Source organism: Lepisosteus oculatus, chromosome 12 (genome assembly GCF_040954835.1).
Source record: "Lepisosteus oculatus isolate fLepOcu1 chromosome 12, fLepOcu1.hap2, whole genome shotgun sequence".
Lineage (NCBI taxonomy): Eukaryota > Metazoa > Chordata > Actinopteri > Semionotiformes > Lepisosteidae > Lepisosteus > Lepisosteus oculatus.
The window spans coordinates 2,108,928-2,121,264 of NC_090707.1; the positions used below are offsets into that span (position 1 = coordinate 2,108,928).

The 12,337-nt window shown below is 36.4% G+C and overlaps 1 protein-coding gene across 11 annotated transcripts in view; it reads right to left on the bottom strand.

Moving 5' to 3' along the window:
• Positions 1-12,337, bottom strand: part of gtdc1 (glycosyltransferase-like domain containing 1) — a 238,043-nt gene that overhangs the window by 202,897 nt on the left and 22,809 nt on the right. The window lies entirely within an intron of this gene.

A 12,337-nucleotide genomic window follows, 5' to 3' on the forward strand; every position in this document is an offset into this window, starting at 1 on the left:
CCTGACACAGTACATCACGACTTTTTAAGAATGGTTTCTACCTGGCTCTACCTGCGGTCCCCTGGGCAAAAACACAGCTACGATTTCATGGCCCTAGGTCGGTGCTTCAGAAAACCTGTTTTCTGAGGCTCTCTAATACAGGTTCTGTATCAAGCATCAATCTCCTGGATGTGACACATTAGCAAAGCAATTGGAGGAGTCACAGAGCACTAAGCAGAGTCACGGTTTTGTGTGGTTTCAGAGCAAACTTTTACTATTAAATTTGAAAGGGCGCGTTTATGACTGGGAAGAGAGCGGTGCAACATAATATAGAAAGCATTGTGAAAGCATACACAATTTGGATTGTAGTTTTAAATTTGCAAGCAACTGGAGAAATAAAAGTATTGCCCCCCATCAAGATGGAGTCTAACGCATTATGCTCAAGATTAAAACTTTCTGTAAATCTGCAAATCTGTGGTTTCTTACAGTCTCCCAGATGTATGGAATTAACAGATTTGCAAACAAGAGTCAAGACTTTAAATACAATTATAATATCTACTTAAACACAGAAAATAAATCATGTTTTCATAAACTACCCTCTTGGGAAAACCATGTCCTTCAGTGTGTGATTCTCCTCTTAATTTCTAAGGAAGCATGTTGCTCTGCAATGTGTTTTTCAAACTCGTATGGGATTTATCAGGTGTTTGGTTAAGGGAATTTTTTTAGACTACGGCTCTGAGCTATTTGCTTTAGGAAGCACTACAACTTTTTTTTACATCAATGGCTTACCTGAGAGAGGTTTGTAAATTATAAACAGATAGTTGATATTCCCATAGCATAGATTTAACCCTTTTTGGTCCTTAAAAAACACTGAACAAGAAATGCTGTATTTTAAGTGGCGAGACATGAATATCAGACTCATCATGATTCCTATGTACTTGATATAGAACTATAACACAAATTTTGACCTTCAACAAAATGAAAGGTCCTGTTTCTGTAGCAGAGTACACCTAAGAAACTTCCCTTCCTTAAAAAGTCCCATTTGAATAGAATTTTTTTCAACACTTAAATCTTTAATTGTATCTTTCTAAAAACACTGTTTTCAATATTCCCTTAACTTCATATTAGGCCTAAAAACACTATCTAAGACCTACTTTATTCACACCAGGGTTTCACAATTAAAAGAGAAATATTTATGTACTTCTATAGTATAAACAGGTTTCACTCTTTAATGCTAACATAAAAGCTACTCATCTAGGCAATGTGAAATATAGGAGCACTATGAATATTCTGCATTAAATAAGGAGCTCTGTGGGAAAAAGCAAAAAATGTAAATGTTCAGAAAACTTTTCAGAAGTCTTTCAAGGGAAATACTATGTTTTAAAAATCTTGAAAAAGTCCTGTAATGGAATAAGCGCTCTGACATACTGTACCTATGTCACTTGAGAACTTCCACATTGGGGGGCTTAACAGCTTTGAACAGGGTCATGCTAAGCAGCCCAAAACACACTGCATAAAAAAACATACCATATTTTTACCTACATTTAAAAAAGACTGGCCTGATTTACAGCATACTGTTGAATAAATGAAAAAATATGTAATATGTAAAAATGCATCGGAAATTCTAGCAGAGAGCTAGAAGAGAATTTGAGGAGTCTCCCTGAGGAACACAGCACCATTCTGCCTCTTGAAAATCAGTGAAAATCTCACTTAAGGACAAGGATGGATTTCACCAATAATTTATGTCAATCTATAAGACAATGCAGCCTACTCTTTGAAATGAAAGCTACATGTATTCATATTCATTCAATGATGAGCAAGCACCACTTTTTTGTAAAATTACTGCCCAGTAAACTTTTTTCTTTCTAGCCTGATACAGATTAAACCTCAGCAATTCTGTACCCCCAGTTCCACAGCTGGGTAGACTGGAGCAACTGGGGTAAATGACCTCACTGCAGCGGGGACTGGAACCCACAGCCCACCAGTCAACTACAAAATTTTAATGCATAATTAAAAAAGCCCAAAGAAATTCAAAGGGAAGTTTGATGCCAATACCTTGTGAAAAATCTAACATTTAGCTCATGACCATAAACATTTTATTTAACTTTAAAACGAGTGATCTATAATTCAGATTTGTGACAGGCAAAACAAACAAAAATCTAAAACTATCATCACCCGTACCATATTCTCTGTATGTAATATTCCCTTATGTCTTAAGTACGTATTCAGTTACAGCATGTAAAAAAAAACCAACATTTGCAGTTGGTCCCTATGAAGGCCTCGCTGAAATCAATCTCTCAATGAGGCAGAATGGTTCAGGCTCTGTCTGGCATTCATTTAACACAAGGCCCTCTGAGCTCTGGGGGAAACACTGATGGGCAACTGACACTGAAACTGAGGAACTGACACAACAAAGTAAAAGGATTCCCAAAACTTCTGGTGATTTCCATGAACTTTAATTAAAACTTTACAACCTTGTTTGCATGTAACATACACACATTGGACTTTTTGAATGACAATCAATTATCAGGTAATAATAACTCCTTAGTTAACTCTATGAGGAATAAATCCCTTAATGGAACATCCACTAGTTAACAAGCTTAACTGTGTCTTAAAACTGTGGTCAGTATTTAACACTTTAAATAGATACTAATTATTTCTTTCATAAGGTTTTAGATTTGTCTGCTCTTGTGCAACACAATGATAAAACATTTTCTTTTTAAACATTATCATTACAAGTACATTAAATGAGCATTAATGAATGAGAGGCTGGAAGTTTATTAACACTTGTACCCACTAGTAAAGGTTCCGGGCATCAGGCAAAGCTGATTAAGCATTCCTATCAAGTCAAAAATTATGATAAAGTCCCTCTACAGAGTTAATTATTGCATTTTCATTAGGGTCTTTTGTAGCTGTATTTGTTGTTTGTTAGTTTAATAATATGGAACACTGAGTTTGGATTGACAAGGATTTACTGGGGATTTTGTACTGAGTAACAGCCAATCACATTCTGCATTTCTGATGGCCAATTGGAAAGCAGTACTGAAGACAGCTATCAGACTTAAATCACGATATTCTGAAAAAAGAAATAAAAATATAAATATCTTCACTGCACAAGTGATGGGCATGGTGTATATCATAATGCTATGTAAATCAGCCTATGAAATGCTGATGAACTTCTGTGTCACAGAGGATGAAAATGAAGACTTAAAAGCTACAATACTGCTATGATAATTGAGTGTTTTCATGTTCTATTAATAGAGGTATTTGAAGGACAAAATTAATATAAATTGTGTGGAAAATCTTTACTTTTTTCTGCCATTAGTTGAAGAATTTGTACAAAGAATTCTACAGGTTTTGCAATCAAATGCAACACTTATCCACAAGCTTGAGGAATATCACCTTATTATACTGTAAATTGGATATTTGCATAAAAAAACAATTGTTAAAAAATAAACCTGGCCTTTGTTACCAGACAAGTTAAACAATACTGTATTTCAAGGCAGTGTTAAGCCCTGTGCATTATGTAAATTAATCGATAAACCTCCACTGACTTATTAATTCACTAATTAATTTCCAAGATTCTCAATCTTTTAAACCACAATCAAACCTAGAAAATACAATGCATGGTTTCAGCAACAGGAACAAAAATGAGTTTTCCAGGTACAGTTTTATTTACTGTACTGTTGCTTTAAGGCGTTTTGTTTTCCATCTGATACACGCTATGGTAATTCTGAATAAAGTCAAAACTGAACAAGATGATGAATGCTATTAATAAAATACACAGCTTTCTGTTTGAGATGTGGAGGCAAACCTATTATGCTTTGAAGCCGAGAGTCTCCCTAACTTGAGCCAGGCTGGGCTCATCTGTTCCTTTAATGTGGTGAGCCCACGAGCCATTCGTACTGCCACACAATCACGTCACTGTGCATCTTCAGCATCAGGATTATTTGCATTTCCTGGACTGCTTGAGCTTCAATCAAAATCTGAGGACCACGTACAAAAGAAAACCACCCCCCAAGTAATACAGCACATTGACTCAAACCAGATGAACACTCTCTATTTTTACCTTTTCCTGCCAATAATAGTCTCAGGGACATCCTGTATAGCGAAGGTTTATATATTCAAGAGGCCAACAAACTGAAAAAGTTACTTAAACTTCGCTTTACAAAAGAGACAAAAAAGATTTTTTGTTTTGTTTTACTGTCTTGGATAAATAGTTCTTTTGCTATAAAACAAAACCAATCTTAAAGATGACAATCCTGCTGAATGTCAGCGAAAGGTGACAATCTTTTTTATCTGTCATAAAAACCCTGTTGAGAACTGTGTAACACCATGCAGTATTGTGTTTACTTATTTACTTATTCCTAGAGAGAAAAATAAGTTTGTAATTATCTAAGGGTTACAGGTTATAGTATTATTTTTCAGTTAAACAGACAATTCCCCAGTAGTAGTATTTTTAGCAAGTGTGACTTTATTTTTAAAAGGTGTGAAAAAGCAAAGTTAGTCAGTTAATGGTAAATATACAGTAAAATCTTTTGCTAAATGCTATTTACTCTAAAGGCTAATCAACTCTTGCTTCCCGCAAGCAACAATTCCACACCTGTGACTATTCAAAAGAAAGGCTTTTTAAATTATGCCACATCAGTAACAATAGTACTTCTACTAAATAAGAAACAGATAAAGAGTTTTGCGAGCCAAGCTGATACCTATCAGCTTCCCCGCTTTTAATCTGATTAAAATGTGGCTCTGTAAAAATGTTGAGCAAATGGAATGCCACATACTGCCAAGAAAAATATTTCATGGAAGTTTATAATTATTAAACTTAGTAGGTCTTTGGTATTTATGATGTGGATGCTCCTTTGTTCAAAGATTTTTTTTGTGGCCTCCACCATCTGATTATGTTTTCACACTAATGTTCATAAAGTTTTGCTCAGCTTTACTTATTTTTTTCATTGTTTCTTTTAATAATTCTTCTACGATGTACACACAAATACACTCTATGTATACAAACACAACACCCATAAGGATAATTTTTGAAAAAAAAACTAACTTTTACACCACATAATATTCCTAGGACATGCAGAAGTGTTGATGTTGTTGCTGTTTTTTTATCATTATAATTTTAATAACCTCTTTACTCATAGAGTTGTGGGATCCTATAACAAACTACCCGAGTGTGCTGTGCAAGTCGACACCCCAGCTTCTTTCAAAAAACGGTTGATCACTTTGCTACGAAAAACCAAACAAGCTTTCCTACTTGGAGCTCAGCACTGCTGCCCCACAGATGTTGAATCTCGGGTTTGACTGTTGGGCTGTGGTGCCTTCAGTGAATTTTGCTCAGCTCAGGGTGCAGCCTCACTTTGTGCCTTGCCCCCTCCAGGTTAGAGAGAGCAAAGCGCTTCGGATAATAGCTGTAAGGGAGGGTTGGATGGGTACGTTATTATTACTAGTATATAGCAGTAGCAGCAGCAGCATCTTTGGGTCTAAAACATAAATTCCCCAAAGTCAGGTGTTTAGCGGCTCTCAGAGATCACTAAGGTTAAAAGACCACTAAGCAAACACAAAGGCTCCTTTGTACATTTTAAGATAAATGCCACCATGTTCTCTAAACACTAAGAAACTGGTGTAACAGACAGCAACAATGTAGTTTTCCCGATGGAAGATACCTGCTCGGATGTTTCAATGTTAACAGCTTAGTAAAGCCAAACAAGTTGTGGTGGTTTTCTACAGCCTCTGACTCACAATATTTCTTCCCCTGCTGCACAGGGATTGAAATACCCCTCACTTAACACCTGCAGATCTGCAATAAGGTTAAAACAGCCAGTATTAAATCCCAAGTCAAATTAAAACTCAACGTAACAACCATGCAAATGCTGTAGTAAAAGCGTGGTTATGCGTATCCTTTTGCCAGCAGGCACAAAACAATGCATTTCTAAAACTTCCTTTCTACTGGCATGTCCAATGATGGCAATTATGCAGCACAAGAACAAAAATATATGTTTTACATTATATACAAACATCTTATGCTAAGTAATTAAATGCTCTAATTATCAACTAAAAGCTAAACTTTTCAATCCCATTGTATCAGAGGCCTGTTTGCAAGCATGATAAGGGCTCTCTAGGTAGTAGCTTATAGTAGACAGGTACACCCCCAGTAGGGGCAGCTCAATGGCAATGATGGTTAGCACTAGTGTCTCACAGCTGCAGGGCTCGGGGTTTCACTTCCAGCCTTAGGAGCTGGTCTGTGCATATCATTTGCATGTTCTCCCCACATCTACGTGTTTTCACTGTGTACTCAGGTTTCGTCCAAATGGCAGAGGCGGTAAACAGGTCTGGTTGGCTAATGTTTTCTCTCAACAGTCCCCAGTTTTATCCCCATGAGGGACGTGGCTGGGATCGCTGTCTCATTACTCACCCATTAGTGCAGAGGCCGGGGTGCCTCCCTCACCTAACAAGTCATGCAATCGCAAGGACAGACGGAACACACATCTGTACACATCCGCTTAGAGCCGTGCCCTCGCAGTGCCTACTTTGCTTTCTTGAAACCACACTTGGCTCGACCAGGAAACGGAAGCAAAGCCCGTGGTTAGGCCTGTATGTGCAAATTATGTCATTAAGAAGAACAACCTTTGCATTGGAACAGGTGTATGATGGTGTGAGAGAGAACATGGGAGGTGACTCAGGGCTTTTCATGGGTCAAACAAAATCAACTTCTACACAGCCTTCATGAATGAACTCCAAACCATCTATGTTTGGTTTCCCAATTAGTACTCCTTGGTAACTTAGATTAAACGGCATTCAATAAAGCATTACTGATTCCGTAATGAAATCCATTATGAATTCTGCAGAAATGAAACAAACCCAGTTTTTAAATTTCCAAAAACAAACAAGTGGAATGTGAACAATTCATATTGGTATAACGATGAATAAATGTGCTCTCTATAGACTTGTTTTCGTCAGTAGCAGAGGCAGTGAAAAGGTGCACCCCTGAAGCACAGATTAAGCTCTACGGCTCAGGTGTCGCAGGTTCGAGCCACTCGCGAGCTCAAACTCTCCTATCAGGTGCAGTGTGACTAAGGAGGAGCTGTGCTGTGGGTGCAGGAGCTGAAGCCAAGTCTGAAAACAACTGGCAAATTAAGTGGGTATAAATCAGAAATACTCTGTTTGCTTTCCCAGTAATGAATTGCAGTTTCATGTCCTATTCAAGAGGAGATAATAATCTCATAATCTGCACCTTTTCAGTAGTAAGGTAGACAGTTTGTAGTGGAGAGCTGTGTCAGCACGTGGGCTGCACAGGCACATGTAGAGGAGTCCACGCTCACACCTGAAGAACGCTCTACAGCCAACATCTTTTTTTATTTCTACTTTTCAGCATGGAATCATCCCCTACTTGTTCCTAAACTGTTTTCTACATTCTGATCATGGCTAGAAAGCTTAGTTTATATCATTTGTTAATGAAAATTGGGTTTTGAAGAAAAAAACAGATTTAAATGTTCTCATGCAATATTAGAATATCAATATTTGCAACAAATAAACCAGAATGAACTGTAAGTACTGTACCTTTCACAGCTGCTATTTTCACTGCATAGGCCTGACAATTTGTCTAGAGAGTAGAGGATTTCCTTTCTAACATTTTGTGATTTTTTTTTTTCTTGCTGGCATCCCTTAATCATATAGTGAAACTTTTTAAATGTTTCTTTAGTGAAGTATGTCACACATTTTGAACAAGTGAAAACCTTTCATCAATAAGATATAGTAAACTTTCCATGTGACATCAAAAAGCACAGCTACAGTATAAAGGAAATTAAGAGTTGTGTTAGATGTACGTACGAGTTGCATTCATTTTCAAACCACACACCACATTCGCAAAACGTAATGTCATGGTTAAACACCCCATTTACGATTCTATTAATCATTGTGCATGCTGATCCATATTGTATCATTAGATTATTCTCAAATGTTCTCGCATTCAAACAACTGTGTTTTGTTGTTTCCCGATATCATTTAACAGTTTGGTCCTGGTTAAAACAAAATTAACAGCCATGGAAAGCAACAAGCTGCACTCCAGTACGCATTTTCACTAAATTATACAGCAAACCTGATTCAATAAGGGAAAAATCCATTGGCACAGAAGAAAGAAACTCAACATCAGGCTGGTATCAGAAGGTTGTGTTTGAATTTTTCTACAAACCAGGTGTTTGCACAATAAAGAAATTACCATTATATGAATTTAGGGAAAGGCATTTTGTTTAAGGTCTGTTATACAGTTCAGCAAGTTGTATGAAAGAATTGTATTCCTTTAGAGAAAAGACTTGGTGCAAATTTATGGGAAAAAAACTGTTCTCACTTCAAACATTGCTTCTGTTGGCAGCAATTATCTTCTCTTTGGAGAAGATTCCTCCACCTGTCTCAGTTCACACACAGTCAGACAACTGATACGGATTAATGGGTCTTTTACCACTCATTCAGCTTGGTGAATCTATGTAGGAATATGAATTACTGATACCTCAGAATCATCAGGTAAGGGGTGAAGAATTAATTTTGGTGCCTTTATTTTAAAAATGAGCTGAAATTAAGAATCAAAATGTTATTATTACAAATTTTCAAAATAAAAAAAGGGATAAAAAACACTTTCAAAATATTATCAAGACAATTCAGGAGGCATAATTTAGTAGGGACTTAGCACTCAAAATGTACATATTAACAGATGATTTGGAAACCTAAATTAACAAAAAAGTAGACATTTTGGTATTTATTATCAGCTACAAAAGATGTACACTTCTCCTTTTTTCTGAGGTTCAGAAGTGCCCTTGTTCATTATGTGTTGTTTCTTTCTGTTATTGAACAGTGATGTTCAAAGCAGGGGTTTGACAAAGCTTTTTAGTGCATTAGCTCAAATGTATACAGCAATTTAAATAGATTTTCAAGATAACACTTGTGATCTGTGCTGGATGAGTACCAATAAATACCACCGATTTGACTTTCTAGCGGTTCTTTTAGAAACACTAATATTGACCAGAGCCAGACATTTAGGTATGAATGTAACTTGCAAAGCAGAAGCCTGTGTGGGAGGGTAGAGCTTAAAATTTTCAGATTCATCTCTTTCCCAGTTTCCTGTAAGCGGCCCACCTATCAACTTTTTGGAAAGCACAACAGCAGCTTCAGTAATCATTGTTAGATAACTGTTTTTTTAGGTCATGGCTTGCTCCTGCTGGCCCTTCTCTTGCAATTCATGATTCTACAGTAGCAGGTGTTCATTAGTAAAAAATAAATGCCTTCCTTGCCATTTGTAGAATCATCTGATGTGTTTCTCAAAGGATGGCTGCTGCAGTTTTTGTTTAATGTTTTTCAGATGTAGATCCTCAGTAACGTAAAGTAAGAAGACAATTAGGATGGTACATTACAGTTTAACAAGGACCCATGCTCTAGAGGCTAAATGAAAATATTTGACCATTTTCTCTAACCTCAGTGATTGCGTAGGTTCTTTTACATTTCATGAATGTAAACTGAGCTGGTTTTAAAATTAATTAAGCTACTTCAAATAAAAAGTTACTCCATGCCTAAAAGCAAAGCCATATACTATATATAGCAAAACATTAAACGTATACTTGCACAGCTTTGTAGTCCAACACATTTTGTCAAAGAAATGTTGAAATATTTTAGGTTGGGTTCATCCTATATCACTTAAAACTAATAAAAAGAGAGAACAAAATTCAAAGCTTTTTTATCCACTGTTATCACAGATAATAGCAAAAACATTGCCCTGGATAGGATTTATTTTTGACCAGGTACAGTATAACACTTTCATAAAAGGGGGCTTCAAAAGTCATTTCAAGGCTACTCCCTTTTGTGCGGTACTACCAGGAAACCATACAAAATAAACTCAGCTTCATCAGAACCTGAGGCACACTCTCTGACACTTCTCTTTATTTTTTTCTTCTGCATTAATTGGTGAAAAAAGTAACATAAATACAGGGATTTCCCCCTCCTACCACTGTTTTCTTCAAATGATATTGAAGAAAGCCCCTGAAAACATACAGTTAATATGTAATCAACATCTCAGTATGGTCTGAAAAGTTCTGTCTTGCTCTACTGTACTTCATTTTGAAGAGACAAAACACTCTCTTTATCTTTAGAAATGAAGTTGCTGTTGATGGAGACACCTACATGACTAAATGACATCTTACATGACAACTTAAATTACTTCAATGACAATTATTTAAAACCTCCATGCAGCCTTCTGTTATAGATATCATTGCCAAATATCTTCCACTGCCAAGTCAGAAAATCTTTGAGACAGGGGAAGCCAAAATTGAGTTTATTTAAACAGGTACGGTAATATTCCTTTCAGTATCATGAAACATAAGGAGAAATAACCTTTATATTAGCTTCTAATTTGCTCTCTGGATGTACACGTTTTCGGAAAAAAAAACTCTCGATATATTAAACATAGTAGATTAGACTGAACAACTATAGCTTTGAAAGTAAATATGGGCCACTGTAAAATGTGTCCAGTCATAGAACCAAAATGTACTGACATCTTAAATCCATACTCTTCCACGATTTAAAAACTCCAGCAGTCAGACTGAACTTATTAAGATCTATTTTGCAAAATTAAACTTCAAAAACTAAGTCCCAGGGGAAAATTCTAAGTATATTTATCAGTCACAAACTTTTTTACTTTAATTTGACTTGGCAACTATTTCTTAGAACACCAAGGAGCTCTAGGGAAAATACAGATCTGGTCTCAGTTGCTAGTGAGTTTTCATTTTGAAAAGCATCGAACAATGGATAGGGAGAGAGGCTGCAATCATGCACATTATTGACACAGGAGAAATCACTGAACAAAGTGAATGTGTGAAAGGCAAAAAGAGAAAAAAAGATTAGCTTAATTATCATTCTGAAGCAGCTTAGCACAGCACCTGTGCATGAATAATATCGTTTATGACCACATTGAAATGTGCATAATTTTCCTTAAATCACCCAAATTAGCAGAATAACAAGGGATGAACAAGTTGAGCTCTTCAGAACCTGAACCTGTGTGAGTTAGGGTAACTGCAATGGCTCACGAAGCTAAGCTTTGAGCTGCGTGCTGTGAAACAAGAAATGATTGCCCCATTCCCTTCTACAATCCACAACGTATCAAGTATAAGAGGTCACCCAGGCCAAAGGAAAGGCAGTGCTGGCTGGCACCATAAATGATGATGAAGATATAATCTCAAAACAGTAATAATGTGTCTGATCTGTTATTTTACCCAATTTCACTTTTAGAAGATTACAATTAAATCATATGAGTGTTTTAGAACCTTTCTGCACATATTTAAAAAATGCTATACAAATTTGACAAATGTTTTATTGATTTTATAACACCAATAAAATGTCACATACAATAAATTAGATTTATACTAAAGCCACTTCAGATTAAAAAACTGTTAGAAATGTTTGAATATTCACTTTAAGAATCCTATGTTAAGGCTGAAAGCTAATGGATTAAGAACAGGTAACATCTGTGGCAAATTGTCAGTCTTGAAATGTAAATAAATTGGGAAAAAAAGACTGAAACCTAACCTTTCACATTGTTTTAAAAAAATAATTTAGAAATATTAAAATTTCTTAATATATTAAATAAGCATTCCTGACATCATGGAAAAATGTAATCATCAAAAAAATAGTTTAGCAACAGTGACAAATAATTCTGTTATAAACCAAAAAAGTGAGTCAGTAACTTTTACAGGCAAGGGATTTTCCCAAGGCAATTTACAAAATTAGAAAATAAACCTGTCATATTTGATATAAAGCTACTTTTCCACTAACCATCTAGCACCAGCTAGCCTACTGTTCCTGTTTACATTGACCCTGTATTCTTGCTGATAACACAGGAGGCTCATGAAGATATAGAAACCATCACTTCGCGGCTGTCAGAAATGAAAGGAAGCCCACAGAACTGGTGACACAGAACCAGATGACTTTATAGTGTTGACTGTAGAAGATGTTAACCTTCCACCTACACCCTACTTTATGCCAATGCCCTCAGCAAAGTCAAACCTCTCCGTCATGATCTTAGGGCCATGCTGTCATGATATCGCTAGAATAAGATGACCAACGCTATCTTGGTGATGCCAAGCTATTCTGGGGACTCCCACAAGAACCAGGATTTAAAACACTGGCCTAATGCATGTCTATCTGTGAGTAATTACTAGTAAAGTGATCAAAGAGAATCTAGAATCAGCCCTGTCTGTACACACAGCTGGCACAGCTGCCAGATACAGCAATGCCAGTTAGTTATTTCTGGTGTCTTCACCATCCTGCACTGGCATAAACACACATACTGGTACGGCTAAACCCAGAAACGTAA